Source organism: Canis aureus, chromosome 36 (genome assembly GCF_053574225.1).
Source record: "Canis aureus isolate CA01 chromosome 36, VMU_Caureus_v.1.0, whole genome shotgun sequence".
NCBI lineage: Eukaryota > Metazoa > Chordata > Mammalia > Carnivora > Canidae > Canis > Canis aureus.
The window spans coordinates 2,096,624-2,121,739 of NC_135646.1; the positions used below are offsets into that span (position 1 = coordinate 2,096,624).

General features: G+C 47.6%; 2 long non-coding RNA genes across 2 annotated transcripts in view; both read left to right on the forward strand.

Moving 5' to 3' along the window:
- The window catches only part of LOC144306020 (uncharacterized), a 17,202-nt gene extending 2,772 nt beyond the window's left edge, over positions 1-14,430 (forward strand). The window contains exons 2-3 of the long non-coding RNA XR_013373047.1: positions 13,019-13,070; positions 13,742-14,430. This is a non-coding gene — a long non-coding RNA (uncharacterized LOC144306020). The remainder of the gene's footprint in view (positions 1-13,018; positions 13,071-13,741) is intronic.
- A 7,956-nt stretch (positions 14,431-22,386) lies between these two features.
- Positions 22,387-24,793, forward strand: LOC144305833 (uncharacterized). The gene is made up of 3 exons (XR_013372856.1): positions 22,387-23,505; positions 23,709-23,769; positions 24,128-24,793. It is a non-coding gene; the product is annotated as an uncharacterized LOC144305833 (long non-coding RNA).
- Positions 24,794-25,116: the final 323 nt, after the last annotated feature.

Below are 25,116 nucleotides of genomic sequence, written 5' to 3' on the forward strand. Positions count from 1 at the left end.
AGGCAGGCGCACGACCACTGAGTCCCCAGGGCGCCCGGATCCTAGGTTTAATGTTAAGTACAGGACTGTGTGTCGGTCTGGTTCCTGTTTTAATAAATTTTTCTCAACATTTTCCTGGCCAGAAGAAACCAAGGCCTTTGACACGTGCAGAGCAGGTTTCAGCAGCTGAGGTTCACCTGCACTGTTTCCGGGGGCTCCCTGGGTCTGATTCCCGGCGTGTCAGCATCAGGGCTGCACGGTTCCAGGCCGGCAGCTCATGCCACTGCCTGTTGGTCCCGGATGACACTCAGGGGTGGCTCCCGGGGGTCCCTGCGGCCGGCAGCCTAGCCTGTTCCCCGATGCCGGCTCTCACGTCCAGGCGAGGGCCCGTCACCGACATTGTGCTCCGTAAATATTTGCCGGGGGACCAAGGACTGCACGTCCGGCGTTGGGCAGCCTGGACCCACTTCTGAGCACCCGGCTCAGGACCCACACTGCCGTTTCCAGATGCTTCTTACTGTCTGGGTGTCAAGGAGAGCAGCACCGGGTGGGAAAGCTGTCCTTCCCCAGAGCAGCCCTCACGCCAACCTGGAACCCACAGCTTGGCCCGGGTGTTTTGGCAGGTGACTATGACACCTTTGTGTCCCTAGGCAGTTTTTCTAAAGGGCAGAGCTGATGTGCTCGCTGATATTTCATTTACGGTGCGAAAGGGGAGTGGTCAGGACCTCCCCTCGGACTGGAAACTTTGGAGCCACGGAGGGGAGGCTCCCGTCATCATCGGCAGGTCATCATTCCAAGGTCAAGGAGGGCCTGAAATGTGCACACTCAGCAAAACCCAGAAACGGAAATACAACATTTGGTGCATATCAAACAAAAGGCACGTAAAAGATAGCTTATCGTTTGTCAACAGAGCACTAATTATCCTTCAAATTTTTCCCCAGAGCAACGAACATTCTGCTTATACTGCAAACATCGGTTCTAGTCCCAGTGAGCGCAGCAGGGTATGGGGCCAAAGAATGCGGGGCGCCCTGAGACTGAGGTGCGCTTGGAATGGGAAGAGGAGGTCAGTGGGAAGTAATTCCAAGAATGGACTGGGCCTAGAAGCGGAGCCTAGAAAACAGTTTGGTATTTGGTGCTTCATCATGGATAATCAGGCTCAAGTCCAAGACCCAAGATGAGATCGAATAGAGGAAGGAGCACACACCTGACCTAGACAACCAGGGCAGGTCAAATTCGTGGATGGCGGCAAAGGACCCCAAAGATCCAGATAAATCCTTTGGGAAAGACCGCTCGGGGCCTGGGGCATGGTCCCGATTAAGAAACTCTGCAATACTGTGGGATGGGAGCCAGAGGGGCCGGTGCGGGAGGCCCTTGCACCAAGGTCTGGGGCAGCCTTGAGAGCAGCCAGCGGGCGCAGGGACCTCGAGACTCGGGCAGCCCCGTGCGCGGCAGGCCTGGAGGTGGGTGGGTTATGATGGAGCACCCTCGAAGGCTCACGGACACGGAGAAATGCGGACACCCTCGGCGGAGAGCTCCCCAGGAGTGGCCACAGCCAGCATAGTGCTGAGTCACCCTGATCCCCCGTTTGCCAGCTGCATGAGCGTCTAGACAACTAGCCTAATCCCTCCAAATCTTCCCCTTTTCACCTGCTCAATGGAATAGCTGGGGCTCCTCCTCAGCCCTCCGGCACCCCCGTCTGCAGGCAGTGTTCATTCTGATTGGTCAGCACCCAAACTGTATCAGTCATTAAGTATTTTGAGGATCACACTGGGAGCAATAATGCCTACTTGGGGGGCGCCTGGGTGGCTCAGCCTTTGAGCATCTGCCTTGGGCCCAGGGTCCTAGGATAGAGTCCCACATCGGGGTCCCTGCAGGGAACCTGCTTCTCTGTCTGTGTCTCTGCCTCTCTCTGTGTCTCTCATGAATAAATAAATAAAATATTTAAAAAACAAATAATACCTACTTGGTGGAGTTATTTTGAGAACTCTAGATAATATGCATGGAGCAAGCTGTACATTGGCCAACACATAGTAGGTACCTAAGTAAGTAGTCGCTGCTGTTATCTCATTAAAATAGTTATCATCACCATGAACTGTTGTGGACCCAAACTCATCTGTTGAAGCCCTGACCTCCAATGTGACTATATTTGGAGACAGAGCCTTTAAAGAAGTAATTAAGATTAAATGAGATCTTAAGGGTAGGGCCCAAACCTGATACGAACCGTGCCCTTAGAAGAAGAGGAAGAGACGTCAGAGTGCGCGCGCGCTCTCTCTCTGCTGCCCGCACACTGGGGAAAGGCCACAAGGAGAAGGCAGAGATCTACAAGCCAGAAACAGAGGCCTCCCTGGAAACCAACCCTGCCACTCCCTAAAGAAAAACTAGGAAATAAATGTCTGTTGTTCAAGCCACCGGGCCTGTGCTATTTTGTTATGGTGACTGACGCTGACTCATACACTCACTGACCCATGTAGGTTTGTGGACCAAAGATGAACTCCACGTACGAGCTGCTCAGAAGATCCACAACTGGTCTGTTTCCCACAATTTAAGACAGGAAATATTCTGAATAGATTTTATTTTATTGTGTCCTATCTCAGCAGAGATGGACTGTGTCTTTTGATCTACAGATCATAAGGACTGTCCTTCCGGAGAGAATTCTAGGTGGATCAGGAAATCTAGGCAGGAGCCTCACCATCTCCCACAATCTACGTACCCACCACTTCTTTCTCCTTGGGCAATGAGGATGGTCTTTTCCTGGGTTGTAAATCTTGTTTGATTTTTGTGGGGCTCCAACCAACGTGTCAGAATACGTTCATATATAGGATAACTCTGGAAGCACCCACAAGACACTCGTCTTAACTTTCTTCAAAGGTGGAATTGAAGACAAATGTGAAATTATTTTTTAATGATATTTCTTGAGATCACTGGGTGGCTCGGTGGTTTAGCGCCGCCTTCAGTCCAGGGCGTGGTCCTGGAGACCTGGGATCGAGTCCTGCATTGGGCTCACCGCATGGAGCCAGCTTCTCCCTCTGGGTCTCTGCCTCTCTCTGTGTGTCTCTAATGAATGAATAAATGAAGTCTTCTAAAAAAAATGATATTTTTGTACTTTCTGCTTTAAGGAAAGTAGTTTAGCATTTTAATCTCAGTGAGAGGTGTTTTCTTTTTTTTTATATATTAAAGCCTAATTGTCATAGAACGTTGTATTAGTGTCAGGTGTATAACATAATGACCTGATATTTTTATTTATTGCAAAGCGATCACGATGATAAATCTAGTTAACATCTTGTTAGCATACTATTTTACAGTATTTATCTTTATATCTCGAATGTTGACCATATCCAGAAATAACATTTTATTGAAGAAAAAGAGGAGGAGGAGGAGGAGGAAGAGAAGGAAGAGGAGGATGGGGAGAAGAAGAGAGAGGAGGGGGAGGAGGAAGGAAAGCTTTATTTTGGAAATTTTAAGAAAGGTCATTTTTTGCTATGGGTTCACATTTTTCACATTTGGGATTCTTACCCCTTATTAGGAGATCTTTTTTGGAAAAGCAACAGATTTTAAAAGAAGAGGAACCCAGCTGGCTGGCTGTCCCATGGATGACCGGCCTTCCTGCCCCTGCTCAGACTCCACGGGTCTCCACCTCCCCGCCAACCCTTCAAGCATCCTCATGTCACCTTCACCAGCTTGACTCGTTCCATCCAAATAGTCATTCTTTTTTTTACATGTACATGTCTCCAGGGGAACCTCGTGCTGAATCCACACATTCTCTACCCTCGACAGATGAGCTGCATGGAGGAAAGGAGGAGAAACTGTAACTGAGCAGAGAAAGCCCGGGTCGAGGCCACAGCCCAGCCCTCTAGACGGGAGAGGTGGGCAGCGTGGTCTGAGGAGAAGGAGCAAGGGCTTAGGAATTCCCCTTGTCAGACGGCAAGACACAGTTTGGACTTGATTCTAATACTTGTCAGGAGAGGCCTGTGATAAATCAGATTATTGCAAGTGGAAGCCACAAACATTAGGATTTTGTGTTTAATTGGCCGCAAGTGTGAAAGACTTGGCAGGAACTTCCACGCACAACAAATGGAAATGTGCACAGTCGGGAGCACACAGTGTCCAGGCACCGCGTCCCCGTCAAAGGCAGCGGTTTTGTTCTGCCCAATTCAGCATGAATGAGGCGACAGGCGAAGGCACCCACTGTCCTACTTACAATGACGAGGGGGATGGCCTGGGCTCGAACAAAGAGACAGGGCGGGCCTACCCACGGACTGGCCACTCTCGTCCCATTTCCGTCCCAGTCATGTCCCTGGGCAGAAATATTCAGGAGGAAACTCCTGGTCTCTACTGGGAAATTCAACACAAGAAAATAGAAGTAGGGGCCGTAGAGAGCGAGAGAACGACAGACCCTCAACTACCAACTGTAGGCAAATATTTCTAGAGTGAATTTCAGGTGACTTTTTTTTTTTTTTCCCCTGGGAAAAGATCAGCTTTCATTTTTTACTGAGCAGGAGAAAGAATAAAAACAGAATTCTGTAAGATTGACTTTGAAAATGGAAGCCTAAGTGTACGAGTGTCACCTGGAACAAACCATGCTAACGAATTTTTCAGCCAACAAGGGCATACGGTGCACAGGCTACGAGATGATACCCACATGCGATTTGAACCACCACCCACCTTGCACGTGTTTACGAAGTTTGCATGCACGTCCCTGGTGGGAGCAGGATTCTGTGCTCGGGCGCTGCCCTGCCACGCTCCGCCCAGCTCATCTCGGGCAGGTACTCCAACATCCTGGGCCTTCAGTCTCACCTGTAGACTAAGCACCACGATATACCAAGAGGAACATTGTAAAGACCCCGTGGAATAATGCTTGTATGGCCCAGATTCCTATGGGCTATGAATTATTATTATTATTATTACCAAGAACAGCTACTCAGGGCTCAACTTCCTAGGAAAGTTCAGGAAATGGAGCCTTGATTGGTGGCTCCTTGAAGCATCTGTCCCAAGGATGGCCAGCTGTCCTCTCAGAGCTCACAGGGTGGAAATCTTGGTTCCTCGTGGAAAGCTTGTCTCCACTGACGGAGGGCACCACACGAGCAAACTGGGGAAGTAACCTGAGCAAGGAATGGAAGGGGAGACAGCACTGTGAAGGCCAATCCTAAACAACCAAGATGCAAACCCGTAGGCACGGAATAAGGACATGTGTCAGGGGGGTGTCAGGAGGATGTGACATCGGGGGCTGAGGTACCTGAGTCAAGCCAAACCCTCGGCTGCTATGTCACTTAGCATAATGTTTTCCAGATCCATCCGTGTTGTCAGTACTTCACTTCTTTTCATAGCTGAATAATATTCCATGACATGGACACGCTACACTTTGTTCATCAGTCGATGGCCACTTGGATTATTTCCACCCTCAAGCTGTTATGAACATTTGTGTATAAGTTTTTGTGGGGGCACATGTGTTCACTTCCCCTGAGTATATATACTTAGGAGTGGAATCGCTGGGTCATATGATAAGTCTATGTTGAAGCTCTTCTGGAGCTTTTCTGAAGCTTTTCTGAAGCTTTCTGTCTGAAGAACAGACAGATGATTTTTCTTTTCCTTTTTTTTTTTAAGATGTTATTTATTTATTCATGAGAGACACACAGAGAGAGGCAGAGACACAGGCAGAGGGAGAAGCAGGCTCCATGTGGGGAGCCCGATGTGGGACTCGATCCCGGGACCCCAGGGTCACGCCCTGAGCTGAAGGCAGATGCTCACCTGCTGAGCCACCCGGGTGCCCCTGGACAGACTATTTTTCGTAAGAGCGGCACTGTTTTGCATTCCCATCAGCAGTAGAGGAGGCTTCCAAGTCCCCCCACGTCCTTGCTGTCCTTTTCATCATCATCATTTTTGATGCTAGGCCTCCTAATGGATGTGTGGTGTATCTCATTGTGGTTTTGATTTGAATTTCCTCGATGGCTGATAATGTTGAGAATCTTTTCATCTGCTTCTTAACCATTTGTGTGTCTTGTTTGGAGAAATGTCTCTTCGGATCCTTTGACAATTTTTTTAATTGAGTTGTTTATCTTTTTATTATTGGGTTGTAAGAGCTCTTTATGTGTTCTAGATATATAAGCCCTTTATTAGATATATAATTTGCAAAACAATGTTGCCCGTTCATGGATTTTTATCTTTTTGATGGTCTCTGATTCTGGACTTTTAGTCTTCTGGTTGCTTTGGGGGACTTGGGGGGCTCAGTCAGTGAAGCATCTGCCTTCAGCTCCAGTCATGATCTCAGGGTCCTGGAAGAGAGCCCCACGTCGGGGCTGCTTTTTCTTCTCCCTCTGTCACTCCCTCCCTGCCCCACTTGTGCTCTCTCTTTTTTTCTCTCTCTCTCACTCAAATAATAAATAACATCTTTAAAATTTTTTGGTTCCTTTGCTTCTTTATTTTTTTTAAGATTCTATTTATTTTTATTTTTTATTTTATTTTTTAAAGATTTATTTATTTATGATAGAGAGAGAGAGAGAGAGAGAGGCAGAGACACAGGAGGAGGGAGAAGCAGGCTCCAGGGAGCCTGACGCGGGACTCGATCCCAGGACTCCATCTCACCCTTGGCCAAAGACAGGCGCTAAACTGCTGAGCCACCCAGGGATCCCCAAGATTCTATTTTTTTTTAGAGAGAGAGCACAGGTGCGCTGTGGCGAGGGGCAGAGGGAGAGAAAGTCTTAAGTAGACTCCTTGCTGAGCGTGGAGCCCCACATGGGGCTTGATCTCATGACCGTGAGATCACAACCTGAGCCAAAACCAAGACCAGACACTAATAACCAGCTGCTCCACCCAGAGGCCGGGCTTCCTCTTAACTCCAATAAAAAATATGCCTGGAAAAAAAAATATGCTTGGAAAACTCTGATATGGAGGAAGACTTTGGAAACAACTGAATACGACTCCCTCACTCTTCAGAGTGAGAAACTGAGGACGAGAAGGATTAAGCCATGCGTTCCACAGCTAATGGGTGGCAGAGTGGGAATCAACATGTTGTCAGTCAAGATGCTTTTGGTTCCAAATGCCAGGAAAAACAAAACAAAACAAAACAAAATCCCAAACTGACTTGCAGAATGAGAACAGCCAACCTTGCAATTGCTATTACCAGAATTTTCTTACCTCATAATACCAAATGCCCGTTGACCAGCGCTGATCGTGGCGGGGAGCAGGGAAGACAAGTCACTGAGCAGATCTCCCAGTGATGGGCTGGGACAGAGCGAAGAGAAGCCAAAGACAAAATCCACTGGGCAGTAGGAAGGAGGCGCACAGCAGAGACAAAATTTACCTACAAGGTGGCAGAGATGGGGACCTGCCACAATCCCTGGCGACCCTGACGCTAACAACAGAAGAACCATAGAGGGTCAGAGCCGGGTTCAGGCAAGATAAGCTGAAGCTCAGTGAGTGGGGACGAGGGCTGGCCCCTCGGTTCAGGCTGCCATAACGGAATGCCACACACTGGGTGGCTTATAAACAACAGAGATTTATTTCTCACTGCTCTGGAGGCTGGAAGTCCAAGATCAGAGAAGATTCAGTGTGGCGGGGGCGGGGGGGAGGGGGGGGAGGGGGGACGCACTTCCTGATTTGCAGATGGCTGTGTCTCCTGCTTGCATCCTCGTATGGCTCAAGGGTTCAGCAAACGCTCTGAGGTCTCTTTACAAGGGCAGTCATCCCATTCACGAGGGCTCTGCCCTTATGTCCTCATCACCTCCTAAACACCCATTTCCAGATGCCATCACATTGGAGATTAGTTTTCAACATCTAAATTTTGAGGGGACATGAATCTTCCGTCCGTAGCAGGAGCCAAAGCAACAGATGAAAGCATTAGTGGGGTTCAGAGGCTGACACCACAGGAAGGTTAGAGACCGGTGAGTCTTGTGTTCCGATAAAAGTTCACAGTCCGGGGCTGATATATTTTTTTTCTTTTTAAGATTTTATTTATTTGTTCATAAGAGACACAGACAGAGGGAGAAACAGGGTCCCTGCAGGGAGCCCAATGGGGAACTCAATCCCAGGACCCCAAGGTCATGACCTGAGACGAAGGCAGACACTCAACCGCTGAGCCATCCAGGTACCCGAAATATATATTTTTTTTAATCAGAAATAATTTTAGTTCTTCTTAAGAGCCTCATTTATTGGTCACAGTAAGGCTTCAAAGACCTGAGACTATGTTGGCATTGGTGGCATCACCCAACCAGGGATACCCAGAGCTGCTTGCAAATCAGAGACAGGTCAACTAGGAGAATCCTTGAGATCTCTTCGTTTTGTAGCATGACTCTGATTATAAATAATCAGTGCTCTGATTATTTCAATGCATGTGGATAGCTCTCTAAAAGCCATGTGTATTCAATCAGAACTTTCCATTTGCCTCTTCAGCCGCATTGATCCCCCTCTACAACCAGCATCGGTGGGTGGGTTTCAGAATCTATGTTCCTGCTTGATATCTTCAACAAGCACTTGGTAAAACCGAGAAAAATAAGGCAAGGTTCTTACCCTGCCCAAGTGAAAAAGAGGAGGAGCACTACCATGGCTCTTGAATGTTTCAAGAAAAGAGATAGTCTAATTAAAACATAAAACAAGGGTTTCCTGGTGGCTCAGTCGGTTGAGCTCTTGATTTCGGCTCATGTCACAATCTCAGGACCTTGGGATCAAGCCTCACATCAGACTCTATGCTCTGCTTGAGATTCTTTTCCCTTCCTTCTCCCTCTCCCTCTGCCCCTCCTCCTGCTTACCCTCTCACTGTCTTCCTAAAATATATAAATAATCTTAAAAATAAATAGATTAAAAAAAACCCAGATAATTTGTATCAGATTGAAAGGGAGAATGTTGGAACCAATGATCAGAACTATGGAAGTGGAACTAAAGAATGTTCCAGAATATAAATTACTATCGATGAGAAAGAAGGAAATAAGAGCAACAAAAGAACAAACAATTCTTTCACTGGATAAAGTATGAACGCTTGTGTGAGCCAAAAGAGCAATGGGAAACCAGAACATGTCATTCCAAAATCAGGACACATTTGTTTAATTAATATTGGTCGATGCCCTGAGTCACTTCGCTTCCTGTTAGTTTAATCATAGAAATGAAACAGGATACGAAATGTTCTGAAGACTCTATTATTCAAATGAAGTATTTATCTGGGCAGTGAGCCTCTTCATCAGTGGCTTTCAAGCATTTCTGACCCTCAGTAAGACATGTATTTTACATCAAAGGCTCCCTCCCTCCCTCCCTCCCTCCCTCTCTCTCTCTCTCTCTCAAGCTGCACGTGATCTGTACTATAGGCAACGTGCTCTGATATTTTCTTTCTAGTCGACTTTATTTTATTTTATTTCTCATCTTGAGGCTGCTGTCAGAGGCCCACTAAGTGTACTTCATGGGTTGCAGCTCACAGTCTGAAAAGGACTCACCAAGGGGCCTGATCGCAATGTCCTAGTTTCCAGGGACGACCTGGTGTTGCTGTCCGGGGATCTCAGCCCCGCCTTACAAGGCGGCTTTTCCCAGCTCGGACCCACCGGCAGCGCCCCTGGAATGTGCACCAGGCTCCCCAGCCGTGTTTCCAGCGGTTGTCTCCCATCTCCGCTGGTTGTGGCTCTTGTCCCTCCTCCAAATGGCACCTGGGAAGCGCACCCCGCTGAGCAGTGCTCCTGGCACCGCAAGCCCGAAACCCCGGGACGACTTCACCCACCTTCCTCTGGCGGTGCTGCCCTGGGTGCTGCCCTGGGTGCTGCCCCGGGGCCCGCGTGGTGTCTGCCTCCACTTGTCGTTGCACTTGGCCTTGGCCTTGGTTCCATTCTATCAGACCTGCTCCCTCCTGGTTCCGCTGCTGACCTCGGCATCCCTGTGGGGTTCCTCTGTGATCGCATGGAGATGCTACTGCAAACACTGGCTCCTGGGCCCGTGTCCCCGAGGTTATGCTGGAGACCTCTGAGGAGGGCTTCTTGATCCCCAGCTGCCCGGGATCGCGCTAGTCCAACTGAACGGAAATGCAGACGCGGTCCTTGGAGGACGCTCTTCAGCACAGGGCAGGGGGCGGTTTCCATCTAGAGAGCTGGGGTTGAGACTTGTCCTCTCAGAAGTCTTCCTCGCGCACCAAAGCAGGGCAATGACCACAGATGTCCCCCAGCTTGGGGCCCCCTGCTTCCCTGGGACACCCTGCCGGGTGGCTTCTGTGTGGTGTTCCCTCTCTCTCCATGTGTTGACCTAAATGTGTGAGATCTGTTGGAAATCCCCAAAACCCTCTGGGCCCGGTCCCGGACCAAGGAACATGCACCCTGGTAGGTTACGAGCAGTGAGCATTTGGAACAAATATGGATCCAGGTACAAAAGGCTATAAGTTGCAAAGTTGTATTAGAATTGCCACATAAAACTCCTTCACAAATAAGATCACCTTTCCTTACAACAGCATCGTTGTGAGATTCCGCTGTGCTGTTGAACTCTTGGCACACAGGTAGAGTTTGCATGGTATACATATACACAGCGTGCTTCGGTTTTTATCTTGCTTTGTTGTTTTTGTTTTTTAAGATTTTATTTATTTATTTGAGAGAGAGAGAGAGAGAGAGAAAGCAGGAGGGGAGGGGCAGAGGGAGAGGGAGACTCCCTGTTGAGCAGGGAGCCCGATGCAGGGCTCGATCCCAAAACCCCAGGCTCATGACCTGAGCTGAAGGCAGATGCTTAACTGACTGAGCCCCCCCAGGTGCCCCACATAGTGTATTTAGTTTTAACACATTACTGTCTACACAGTGAGTACTCAGAAGGATACTTACTGGTTCAATACAGAAAAATTTGGGGCACCTGGGTGGCTCCTGGATCCCAGGATCCGGGATCGAGCCCCACGTCGGGCTCCCTGCAGGGAGCTTCTCCCTCTGCCTGTGTCTCTGCCTCTCTCTTTGTGTCTCTCATAGATAAATAAATAAAATCTTTTTAAAAAATTAAAAAAGGAAGTAATGGCCAGATTTTTTCAACCAGGAGCTGCTCGTCCTTGCTTTGTTCTAATTTTGGTGGCTCTAGAATGCTCTTTTTTGTTTTGAGCCAGAATCTGCTTCCTCGTAACTCGTCTCTATGGCCTCTGGTTCTGCCCCGTGGAACTATGCACATTTAGCTGCTTCTTGGTGACAGCCATACAAATACTTGAAGACAGCTGTCATATCTCCTCAGAGTCTCCTCTCACCCACATGAAGTATCGCCATCGTGAGACCTGATTTCAAGTTCTCACCTTTTGGCTTGCTTCTCTGGACCTGCTTCAGTTGATCAGTGTTGCTTATTAGTCTTTGTTGCCGCAAATGTCATGACTAGTAAAGGGGTGGCCTGAGCCAAGCCAGATAAGTCACATGATTATCTCCATTGTTCTGGGTTATTACTGAGGGCAGCTCAAGTTCGCGATCTGTCCTGTGCACTTCCTGCTTGTGATTCACCCCACTAAAGACCACAAATCTTTTCTTTCTTCTTCCTTTCCTTATACATTTGCTCTAGGGATCACAGAGCAGGATCTATTTTTATTAATAGTAGCTTATGGCATTTGATCTGATTTGTATTTCTAGTTTATTGGGTCCTTTTCAGATCTCAATTCTATCATCCAGGGCATCAGTCATCCCTCCCAGAATCACACTATCTGCATGTGGATGAGACAAATGTATGCTGTTCTTAAGTCCATATAAATCTCCATTAAGTATTTTCACATGAAAGTCAGGATAGGGATGCCTGGGGGGCTCAGGGGTTGATCACCTCCCTTGGGCTCAGGTCGTGATCCCAGGGTCCTGGGATCAAGTCCCATCCACATTAGGCCCCTTGCAGGGAGCCTGCTTCTCCCTCTGCCTGTGTCTCTGTCTCTCCCTGTGTGCCTCATGAATAAATACATAAAATCTTAAAAAAAAAAAAAAAAAAAAGAAAGAAAGTCAGGATAGACTCTTTCAACTTGCTGCCCCTGAACTCTTTATAAAGTGGAGCTGGGATCCCTGGGTGGCGCAGCGGTTTAGCGCCTGCCTTTGGCCCGGGGCGCGATCCTGGAGACCCGGGATCGAATCCCACGTCGGGCTCCCGGTGCATGGAGCCTGCTTCTCCCTCTGCCTGTGTCTCTGCCTCTCTCTCTCTCTGTGTGTGTGACTATCATAAATAAATAAAAAACAAAAAAACTTTAAAAAAAAATAAAATAAAGTGGAGCTGATTGCCAGTTAGCTGGGGCCCTCCAGCCCACGATGAATTCACCTCATGATCATACAGCCCACACACCACCTTTGGTTTTAAAGATATTATGAGAGCCTCTTTCAACGACTGCAAAAATTCTGATCAACAAAAGCAGTCTCCTGATCAAATGGCTTAGAAACTTAGTGAAGTGTATAAACAAGGACTTCTACCAATGAGTCCGTACTAGCTCCTAGAGAGCACTAGCTCCCCTTCTGAGCTCCTCAGGGCAACCTTTAGAGACGCTAGTCTAGAATGCGTTGCGGTCACGCTGCCTTTCTTATACTGGGTACGGGAAGTTCAATGCAAAATCTGGAGCTGAATCACAGCACCAGCTATGGAATTTCCTATTAAACCAGGAGTTAGCACAAGGGCAATAAGTACATGTAATTAATCTTTGAAAATCTTTTCCATGACTCACAAAGACCAGTGTGCGTGGGGGGCCCTGTATGGCAATTCTTCCCCTGCATCAAAGCTGGAGCACCACTGAGTTAGATCAATGAAAGGTGCTAAAGGAAACTCCCATCATCAACCATCTTGGCAAATCCATCTCTAGCAGTGAATGAAGGAACAGTAGAGGAACCTGAAGGGCCCTGCTTATCAGCAAGGTTTAATTTGTGTTGTTTTCACATAAACCCCTTATAATCTTAATGCATAGTGATACATTTTTTTGGTTGGTATGAGGATTAAAGTAATTATGAAATTACCTAAAGTCATTATCTATGAAATGGGCCACTACAGGGTCTGACATCTAAGATTGGAATCTAAATCTTTCTAGATTAAATATTAAATGCACTATTCTTTGAAAGGTTGGAAAAAAGATTTTGACCACTTGACATTTATTTTTCCAAAGCAGCCCTTCTCTTTCGTGACCTTGGGCGTTGATCTCGGGATGACCCCTTACTGTGAGTTGATCCATGTGATTAATTAATTCCTATAATAATGAATTTGTGGAGCCGAAAGGCAGACTTTGTTTTAAAATGGCAGTTAGGTCCCCCACTCACTAAAAAAAAACGTGAGGGGCCCCCCGAGTGCCTCAGTCAGTTAAGCATCTTACTCTTGATTTCAGCTTAGGTCGTGATCTCAGGGTGGTGAGATTCAGCCCGCGTAAGATCTTCTCTCCCCCATCTCTAAAAAAAAAATCAATAAATAAAAAATAAATAAAATAACAGTTAGTTGGCACGACTGACATCATCACTTATTAGTTAAGTGACCTTGTGGGCTTACTTGCCTATCTTCAGAAAAGTTTATTGATAAGCAGTTCAACAATATAAGTCCTATGCAAAAAGTACCCAGGTGTCTATGTTAGACCTCCAAGTCATGTTTCAGGAAGAGATAGTCTATTTCAAAGAGTTACAAGCGGAAATTCCTTCTACAAGAATTAATGTAAAAAGTCCATCTAGGTAACTAGAAACCCAGCATTTAGTTCCTTTTATCCATCAACGTTGCCCCCTAAGTAACAGTTCAAACAAGCAACAGTTTTAAGTGAATTGCACATACGATAAAGAGTAATGACATGTATTGTGTAATCATCCTTTCCTTTAAAAATGCTCACTTGGGGTGCATCCTTTCCTAGGGCTGCAGTAACAAAGTCCCAAAAAGTGTGTGGCTGGAAACAACAGAAATGTGTTGAAGTCTGGAGATTAGAAGTCTGAAATCACAAAGTGAGTGGGGCCACCCCCCTCCCACCTCTAGAAGAGGATCCTTCTTTACCTTTTCTGGATTCTGGTGTCTGTCAGTGATCTTTGGCATCCCCCTATAGACATGTCACTCCCAGTACACGGCCTTCTTCTTTCTGTGTGTCTGCCTCTGGTATCCAAACTCCCCATTCTTATAAGGACCCTGATCCTATTTGATTTGTTATCCTCATAATTAATTAGCCCTGTAAAGATCCTATTTCCATTAAGGTCATATTCAGAGGTATGGGGAGGGGGGTGGCAGTGGTGGTGGCTAGACATTCAGCACATCTTTTTGGGGGCAACAAATTTCAACCCATAGCACCGGACCTGAGTGAAGAATTGCGGCATTATATTGGCTGTACGAACACAGGTAGTGGCCACGGAAGCTGCCCCCAGGAAGTGGGTGCTGGGCAGAAGGGGAGGGTGGAAAGGAGGAATTTTCCAGGCCCACTTTGGCTCACAGAACATTTGCAGGGGAACATGGAGATGCTCATGGGAGCTGAGGAGTGGCGGCTTGTTTAAAACCTTATGGTCTCACCATGCTTCACCCCTTCCATAATAAAGAAGGCTTCAGGCATACACTGCTTTTTATTAGGAATCTCAGTATTTACAATAAATAACAAGAAATAAGGCTTGTGAGACCTTTTCTGGCCGGAGTCATAGCATAACAAAGCACTGTTTGATATGTGCTCTACACAAATCAACAAAGGAAGTATATGTAACACATAAAGGGTTTGACACATAATGAGCACCTACACCAACACTCAGTGAATCTTATTTTTCTTCCTTCTGTTGATTGTCAACTCCTTAAAAGCTAATTCTATCAGATTTAGTATGGCAAAGAAAAAACACTACCTCAACAGAATACCTAGCGTATCAGAAGGAGGATACCAAGGAAGGCTGTTTATAGGATTTGGGTTGGGGTTGGGGTTCAAATGGTAGAGGGGTGGTTTTCAATAAATACAGGGAACCAATTTACGGTGGGCGGAGTCTATGCCATAATAGTTCAGGATTGGTGGACACAGCAAGGTCAGGGTTTTGATGAGCCAGTTGTTGCCTGACCAGTAAGCTTTTTTTCTGTAGGTGAGCAATCTGTTTCCTGATAGGAGAGCTGTTTCCCCAGATAAGCAAACTATTTTCTTAGATAAATCAGTTTGTAGGAATCCCCTGAAGCAAATAGTTAAATTATTTACTGGTTTATCCTTATCTTCCTATGTAATGATTTCCAGAACATATTAACATAGGGGTCACCTCTTCTCTCCTCCCTCATATCTTTGGACAGGCACCTGCAAGGTGGCCCTAAGCTCCATACCCCTAAGCTATGGTATTAGTGGAATTTAAACCCAATGAGTTTTAAGGAGCAAAATTATAGGAATTCTTTCTTTTTTAAGATTTTATTTATTTATTTATTTATTTATTTATTTATTTATTTGAGAGAGAGAGACCACGAGTTGGGGGACAGGAGGGAGGAGCGGTGGAGGGAGGGGGAGAAGAAGACTCCCCAGCTGATGGGGGAGCCCAGTGTGGGGCTCTATTCCAGGACCCCAGAACCATGACCCGAGCCAAAGGCAAGGTGCTTAATTGAACCATTCAGGTTCAGTGTTGTTTCAAGGACTATTTTCAGGAGGGGAGAGAAATTGCCCCTTTTTGTGTTAGAAAGACCACAGACATACCTATGGGCCTAGTAGAAGAGGTGCAAACATGTGGCCCGTACACGGTGCTGAGCACCTCGTGGTCATGGCTGGGCAGGCCATAGGACTCTCATTACAGCCATAACCCCAGTTTTTCATTATAAATGCCGTTAATCACAAAAGAGAACAAAGGTAAGAGATGGGAGAATTACGGAATGGGGAAGAGCCGTCTCTGTAACTATAAACAGACCTCAAAGCACATAACCTTCCAAGAAGCCTTTCTTAAAAGCTCAGCATATTGGCCCCAAAGCCACCATATTTCTCATCTGCTTGTCGAGGTTTGCTGTAGACCGTGTAAGTCCTGGGAGTTAGGAGATATTAATAGGACGGCATGGAAAGAAACGTCCGTTATCAGTCCCGGACATCAAACTGAAGTATGTGGGAAGCAGGGCCCACAGACAGGTGTGCAGCTGCGAGCCTGGAAAGTTTCCTCTGAGTGAAGAGACTGTGCTCAAGTTGCAACCCCCCCCACCCCCATAGTTAAATTATTTGCTCGTTTATCCTTATCTTCCTATGTAATGATTTCCAGAACATATTAACGTAGGGGTCACTTCTTCTCTCCTCCCTCATATCTTTGGACAGGCACCTGCAAGGGCCCCCCCCCCACCCCGGCCGAGGCGCAGTCACTGCTCTGCTGGCATCAGCAGCCTGCCTGGGGCTCGCCTGGTGGGGCCTGCCCCGCGGGATGCTTCCAGCGCTCCGAGTGTGCTTAGTGTGACCCTTTGTGGCGCGGACCCTCAGACTAAAGGCCAAAGAAAACCAAGTCTCTCTTGAGAGAGCCAAGGCTCGGGAGCATCCCTTGAAGGGCACCCCCACCCCCAGGCTTCATTTCCACGGGACCACCTCTTGGAAGGTGGCCCCACCCTGAGGTGCTGGGCGTTGGGATCGCAGCAGAGGCTTGGGGGGAGGCGGGCAAGGTGCTCCGCCGGGGAGGCAGGATGGGCGCGGGTGGGGGGGGGTCGCCGCGGTTACCCCGAGCCCCCCCAACGGGCTGCGGGCCGGCTTTCCAGCTGCTGGACTCCTGGGGCCTCGGACTGCCGCGGGCCCGGCCTGGGGCCCCGGGGCGGCGAAGACACGCAGCAGAGCTTGCAGAAGGCATCAGGGAGCCTCCTCGCCCAGAGCGCAGCACGAGCTGGAACCATCCGTGAGCAGGTGCCTTGCAGGGGCCTGGTGCGCGGTTCCCCGCCCTTTTCTGCCCCGTCGGCGAGAGCTCCCCCCGGCAGGCGAGCCTGGCCTAAAGCCCCCGGGACCTGGTGCTCCCCGCAGCTGCAGCTTGCCTGGCCCCGTGGCCGGCAGGTGCCCCCAGCTCCTCTGCCCCTCCCCAGGGCCTCAGGCCGCTTCCCGCCTTGCTGCCTTAGCTAATCACAGGAACCCCACCCCTTCTTTTTTTTTAAAGATTTTATGTATTTATTCATGAGACACTCAGAGGGAGGCAGAGACCCAGGCAGAGGGAGAAGCAGGCCCCATGGGGGGAGCCCGATGCGGGACTCGATCCCGGACCCGGGGTCACGCCCTGGGCCAAAGGCAGCCGCTGAGCCCCCAAGCATCCCAGCAGAGACCTTTTCTAAGGTGAGGAACTGTTCTAGTTCTCGTGCATGGTGGTAGTTACAAGGCCGTGCACAATTACTGAAAGTTACCAAACTTCACACCTAAGATGAACCTATTTTATTTTACGTGGATAATACCTTAAAAAATAAAACAAAGGAAAAATGATGCCAAAGAATAGCTAATGGAAAGAAAAGATATAATTAGTGACCTATTAAGTCTGCAAATTAGGTTTCAAACCAGTGTGTACAGCACAATTTCACTTTTTATGTTAAAATTCTCATATGTAAAGAGAAATAATATTAATTAATGTGAAAAATGTCCACCAAGATGCTAATGGTTATGATTACTAGATGGATGAAACTATAGAAAACTTTTCTTTATTATCTTAATTTTTTTCTATGATCATTTCTGTTTTATTTTATTTTTTTAAAGATTTTATTCATTGATTTGAGAGAGACAGAGAGACAGAGAGCACGAGTAAGGGGAAGGGCAGAGAGAGAGGGAGAAGCAGACTCCCCCAGTGAGCAGCGAGCCCAATCTGGGGCTGGATCCCAGGACCCTGGGATCATGACCTGAGCTGAAGCCAGATGCTTAACCAACTAAGCCACCCAGGTGCCCCCAGTCATTTCTTTTTGAAAGTTCAGTGCAAAAAAAAAAAAAAAAAAAAGTTCAGTGCAGAAAAACTCCCTTAGTATCACAGACAGAAAGCTTAGTAACTGGTGTGGTCTCTGTTTTCAACCAGAAGAAAATTTTCTGAACATGGGAAATACAATCAGGAAAGAGCAGCCGAAGGCCCTTGAGCCAGTTCTGCATCTCCTTCAGCTGAGACGATCCCCACTGTCTCGGAAAGCAGCAGGTGGTGTGGACAGTGACTGTGACAAGGATTATTGGTTATCTCCCCACACTCGTCCTCTTTTCTCACATACGAACTGCATCTCCACTTTTCACTCGGCCACATGGTCGTCCCCAACCACATGAATCACCCAGGGTATTTATTCCTTGTCGTATGCGTGGCCGTGTGACTAATTTCAGAACGAGGTGATACAGTGAGTGGCTGGAAGCTTCGGGGTTCTCCGTGGAGGGGAGCGTCGTTGCTGGGCTTCCCGTGTCTCCCCCCTGGGCCTTGCGGGAGCCGCAGCAGCCCTGGTGGTCCGCGGCCCGGGCCTCCCCTTACAAACAGCAGAGCCCCAGGGTAGAAGGAATCCGGGTCCTGATGACTGTGGAGCCACCATACCAGTCATGGACTATATATACCCTGTCTTTTATGTGAGAGAGAAATGAAATTTCGTCTTAATTAATCACGACTATTTTGAGAATCTCTGGACAGCATGAGAACTAGTATTCGCAACCAGACGTTCAGTCCATCAGCCTCGATTGAAAACACAGAAATTTATTAACTGAAGTTCCTTTGTTGTTGTTGTTTTTCTTAAGATGTTTAAATTTGTTTATTCATGAGACACAGAGAGAGAGGGGCAGGGACACAGGTAGAGGGAGAAGCAGGCTCCATGCAGGGAGCTCGATGCGGGACTCAATCCCGGGACCCCAGGATCACGCCCTGGGCCAAAGGCAGGCGCTAAACTGCTGAGCCACCCAGGGATCCCCTATCATCTAGATTCTTAAGGTAGGTTATCATTCATAGAGAGCGACATCTATTACTTAGTTCCAGAGATCTGATAAAAAGAGTCCTTTAATCTTCTGTTTTCTGTTATTGAGTTTCTCTAGAACCCCGAGTCCAGACACGAGGATGGTCATCCAGGTCTCCTATGGGCAAGCTGGTGGCTCCTCCAGGGGATCCAAGGATCTCTGGAAAGATTCAGAGCTGACTCATATATCCAAGACTTTTACAAATATATTATGGTAGATGTGACATGGAATTATCAAGTTGCTACCACTCATTGAGACCATACTATGTACAAACATTGTGTTAAATGGTTTTTATGTAATACCTCATTTAATCCCAAAATATCCTTGGGAATGGGCTCATACTTATATAATTCTGTCTTATTTTATTGGGAAAAAAAAGAAAACAAACAAACCCTGAGGCTCAGGTAAGTGAATAAGTTACTCAGGGTCATACTGAAGGAATCTGCCTCCAAAGCTGTGTTCCTAAAAAGTTCTAAAAGCATCCTTGGCCTAAGGGCATCCCTCACCTAGCATAGAATCAAAAGGCCTGGCCAAGTAGGACAACTAAATCAGCTTTAGCCCAAATTCAAATCCCATCCTCAAATTGCCCCTTGGAATTTGTCTGGGAAGGAGAAACAAACAGCAATTTGTCCCATTTTTGTTGAAATGTAATTGAAATAGCTCATTGTTTTTTTTACATCTGAGTCCCCTAGGAGCCAACAAATTGCTAGTAGACAATTGAAAGCAGTACTAATGCAAAGATTGAAGAGTTTGTGTGATAATAAGATGAAATGGTAGCTGGTAGGAGGGCTTTAGAGGGCAGTCTTGCAATCTTAATTGTCAATGATAATGAGTTCGTATAAGGACATGCCTTGCTCAGAATTTACCATTCTCTCTTCTGAAGCTTTCAATAACCTATTTTACTTCCCTAGTATTTTACCATTTACTTAAAAAAAAAAGAATATAATTTCAGTAGGTTAAATATTTTATTTAAAACATTAAACATTTTATATGTAGAATCGCTGATTTTTGCTATCACTATTCAGCATCCTTATGCTCCAGATAAGAAATGGGGAAGTGCATGTAGCTGTAGTTCTCTTGACCAAAGTTAACTACTGATACGAATGCTCGAATGCTCGAATGCTCCGCTGCCTTCCTCTCTCCTCCGCGGTGCTCCTGCTGTGAATTTTGGAGCATCTTTAACGCTAAAGCATAGTCCAGTATCACTCCCAGGTAAAACCGTACATTTATCACAACACTATCAGTTCCAAGGTCACCTTTGGGGCGTGGAAAGGCCACAGCTATGTGTTCTCCTTGTGGAAGAGGTCAAAGCAGCTACTTTTGTGCCACCTTTCCCACAAAACATGAATAAAAGAGAAAAAGTTATTATGGTGGTTCTGCATCGTTTTGACTTCAAAATTGAAATTGAATTGTTTAGTCACCCAGGAGCGAAGAACAGAGAATCATGTTAAGCAGAGAAAGGAATGAAGCCAAATTGTAAAAACAAAACAAAGGTCATCACAGATTGCTAAAATGGGACGGTCCAGAATGGCTCCACCCAGGGAGATCTATATCTAATCTATATCTATATCTATATCTATATCTATATCTATATCTATATCTATATCTATATCTATATCTATATCATCATCTATATCATCATCTATATCATCTATATCTATATCATCTATATCTATTTCTATATCTATCTATCTATCTATCTATCTATCATCTATCTATCTTGTTCTCCAGTTATGGAAGCAAATTCAGCAATTCAATGGCCATTCAGTAAATCCCCCTTCCTCAGTGCCATGCATAGGAGGGTAAAGTACAAACAAGCAAAAGTAATACATAAAAGAAAGTCACGACTTCCTACACGCAAGGAGCTCAGTCTCGCAGGGGAAAGTGGCCCGCAGACCATGACCCAGCCCAGGCAATAACTGCCATAAAGCAGGTATGATCTGTGGGGACGCACACAGGGGACAAGACATTACATCCATCTGAGATTGGTCAGGAAAGATTTTGTAGGAGAGAAGCACTTGCATGTGACGGGCACCGAGGGGTTTTGTTAGTTTGCGGGGAGGCTCAGGCTCGGCAGGGGAGGGAGGGCTTCCAGGCAGAGGCACCTGTATGAGCTGAGGCCCCGGCGAGGTGCGGCCGGGGCTGGCCTTCTGTGTGCCCGTGTCCACGGTCCTGGTGTAGGAAACACACAAATATGACACTGCTGACCTCTGAGCTCTGGAATTAGAGGCACAGCAATTTCACCTTCGTGGTGCACCATCTTTTCCAAGCTGTACGAATAGACTGTTCCATTTTTTAACAAGGAAAAAATCACTTTTTAAGAAGTGCGTGGCATGTTGGGAAACACGGATGGAAAGTGAAGAGGTCAAAATGCAGGGGAGGGGCAATGAGCCTGAAAAGGGCGCTTGGGCAGGATGGCCTCACACTCCCCCTGCGTTAAGGAGATTGGCCAGTGGCTGGTTCTCAACCCTGGCAGAGGAGCTTGGAAATGATCAAGGCCCGGGCCACGCCGGAGCAATGCACGGAACATGTCTATGGGCAGGACTCCCACCCCCCCACCCTGGGAGGAGGTGGGCCAGACCTACGCTCTAGAATGAGCGGAGATCCTGGAGGCTGGGAGAGCAGGGGGGACTGGGGGGGGGTCTCATTTAGGGTTAGGAGGGGGAGGGGGAGGAATCTGGCAGACGAAGGAGAGAAGAAGAGCATCACCTGAGAGCAAGGGGCATTTGGGGGAAGCAGACTTGTGATTAGAACAAGTTGCTGGAGGGAGACAGGAATGGTGAGGCCGCGATGATGGTGGGTTTAACTTTATGTATTTATTTATTTGGGGGGTTTATCTTATTTTAAGACATTTCCCCATGAAACCCTTGGCTTCTTATGCAATAGGTTGTGATTTGTTTGGGCCACCAACTCACCTGTTACGTGCATGAACATTGAATGATGGATTTTTAAGTAACCTCATCTCTCAAGTTTCCCATCTGTGGAGTCTGGTGGTGAGTCCTAACTGGCCAATGTTTGCAAGCTACAGTTTGCTTTACTGCACATAATAACGTTACCATGTTAAACTCTAGAGTCTGTTGGGCTAGAGCAGTTTCTCCACGTCGGCACTGTTGACTTTCTGTGCTGGATCATTCTTTCTGGGTGTGGAGGATGGCCCTGGGAATTTTAAGGCCTGCTGAGCAGCATCCCAGCCTCTACCCACCAGATGCCGCGAACCTCCCTGCGTCCTCGTCATCACCAGGTGTGACAATCGAAAATGTCTCTAGTCTTTGCCAAATGTCCCTCAAGAAGTTAAGTTGCACCGCACAACCCACCCCCAGGTGCTAACCACTTGTCTAGAGTCTGATTCTAGACCAATTCTTCTCAAACTCTGTGTGTGCGTGTGTGAGAGAGAGAGAGAGAGAGACGCATATGAATTCCCTGGGAATCTTGTTAAAGTGCAGGCTGGGGGTCTGTGGGACTGGGGTGCAGAGCCTGATATTCTGCATACGTAACAAGTTTGAAGTGTTGCTGCCGCTCTGGGCACAAAGCTTTTGAGAAACCAGGCTCTAAACGCGGCAAGTAGCAGGTGCTAACAGAAGTGCTGATTTCAGTGGGAGATGGCAGCTTTCCCTTGACGTCTGAGAATGGGCTGTGACCTCGGGAGTATTTACAGGATGACTTTACACCATTTTATAGAATCCACAAATACAGGGACACACAAATATATCAAAAGCCACAACCTTGTACCCTGCCACCTGTGTTACTTTACGCCCTACTGTTATTCACTTGGAAAGCTTTTTCTTTAACTGCCACGTTAATCCTCTCAGTTGCTGCAAGTGCCGTTGTAATCTGATCTTCATTGGAAACCAGTTTCCCTTCAGTCACGTGATACTCTCATGCCGATCACACTCCATTATCCAATCAAAGTCCCTTTTTGGATCACCGGTAGAATGTCTCTTTAAATAGCCTAGGAGTCTATCGTAGAGCCTGGGAGTCTATCTTAGGGCCTGGGACTCTCTCTTAGGACTCGGGACTCTCTCTTAGAGGCTGGGAGTCTATCTTTGAACCTGGGGGTCTATCTTAGGGCCTGGGAGTCTATCTTAGGGCCCGGGACTCTCTTAGAGCCTGGGATCTATCTTTGAGCCCGGGAGTCTATCTTAGAGCCTGGGACTCTATCTTAGGGCCTAGGATTCTCTCTTAGAGCCTGAAAGTCTCTCTTAGGGCCCGGGAGTCTATCTTAGGGCCCAGGAGTCTATCTTTGAGCCTAGGAGTCTATCTTTGAGCCAACGTATCTGCAAATCGTCCACTGAGATGAGCCTCGCATGATGGCATAGATGTGATTCAGAAGAGTTGAACTGGAAAATACATTTCTCAAAATTAAATAATATTTTCACCAATGGACATAATTGGAAGTGTATTTCCCCTGAAATTAGAAGACAGTGTCCGGGAGGCTGCCGCTGCTGCCAGTCTGTTCATCCCCTTTCAGTCCGCAGATCACTACACACCCAACCCCTTCTGTGGACCAGGGACGACGGCAGGAGCTGGGGGGGACTGGTTCAGTGCTTCAGTGGTTCACACCCTTGGAAGAAAAACAGTGATGCGATGGTGACACGGGGGCTGGTGCCGGCGGTCAGGCAGGCCTCCCTCAGAAAGTGCTGCATGGAAGAGGAGATTCACAGGAGAGGGACACGGCCCCGCGGAGATCTGGAAAGCGGACATTTGGGAGGAAGGCAAAGCGCGGAGCTGTCAGGACAGCGGCCTGGGAATGCAGGATGAGCAAAGTGCGAAGTCAAGAGGCGGAAGAGGGGATCCCTGGGTGGCGCAGCGGTTTGGCGCCTGCCTTTGGCCCAGGGCGCGATCCTGGAGACCCGGGATCGAATCCCACATCGGGCTCCTGGTGCGTGGAGCCTGCTTCTCCCTCTGCCTGTGTCTCTGCCTCTCTCTCTTTCTCTCTGTGTGACTATCATAAATAAATAAAAATTAAAAAAAAAAAAAAGAGGCGGAAGAGAAGGGGCCTTCGGCACAGGGACTGTCAACCGTTGGCCGTTGTTGAATTACAGGTGAAGTTTAATCCCACCCCTACCACCTGTGGATGTAGGGCTGGTCCCGTGGTGACGTTAGTGACCTCCCCCAGCCTGGGCTCCCTGGGCCTCTGCTGGGGGCGGTTGACCTGGATTTATCTATCCCCTTTCGTGTTATTATTATTCTAGGACATGGGTAGATTGTTTGCTTACTTAACCACAGGGCTGAAATCCTATCTGGGGCCAGCCGGCTTTCTCCCAGCTGGAGGAGGTAAAGTGATACTCCCTGCAGGGTTTCTTTCTGTCTCTTCGCCTCTCCAAAGCAAACGTATTTTTCCATCCCTTTCAGCTCTAGCAGGAAAGGGGACCACAGTCCTCATGGGCATTTTCTTTCTAGGCGGACGCAAACAGTGCGCGAGCTCTTGGCCCGCTGGGCAAGGTAAACTCGGGACAAACGTAGGAACCTCAAAGCTGGACCATCGCTGGACAAAACAGTGAGGAGAGGTCTGCGCCGTTCCTTGACTCTTTCGTCCCTGGCTTTTTTTTTTTTTCTTCTTCTTCTTCTGTTTAATTCCATAAAATATAATCCAAAAAGGCCGTGTCTTCGAAGGGCAGAGCTCACTGAAGAAAGGGCTTAAGTCTGTTAATGGCCAAGGCCGCTAATGTGCAGCTAAAGCAGATTAGCTGCGTTAAGTGTGCGGCATTAGGGTCCCCCTAACACCCGGGCCGGCCGCAAGGGTGTCAGTCCTCCTTCCACAAATCCTCCTTAAACTCCCAGTAATAGCAGCTTAATCTGCGGAGAGGGCAACAAAGCAGAGCTCTCAGGACAGCCTTGCTGCGGAGCTGTCCTTTACAAACAGAACGTGAGCCGTGTGGGTCACTAAGTGCTCCAGGAGCCGCACTGAACACATACGAAGAAAGAGATGGAATCAATTTTGGTCAATCTTCTATTTTACCTCCTGTGGCCATAATATCATTTCAACATATGATTGATATGAAAACTTTATTAATGAGACATTATCTTTTTTTTTCTTGACCAGGTTTTTTCAAAATCCCATATGTAGGGGGCACTGGGTGTCTCAGTGGTTGAGCATCTGTCTTGGGCTCAGGGCATGATCCTGGGGTCCTGGGATCAAGTCCCGCATCGGGCTCCCTGCAGACAGCCTGCTTCTCCCTCTGCCTGTGACTTTGTGTCTCTCATGAATAAATAAATAAAAAAGAAAACCCCATGTGTATTTTACGGTGTATCTCAACTCAAACTAGGTAGATTTTAAGTGTCAGTAGGCCGTATGTGACGAGGGACAGTGGGGGCTCACGGAGCCTGTGTGCTTCTGCAGTGTCTGCAGCAGGGGGTAGTGGGAAGGATGGGTTGGAGGCAGGAGCCCA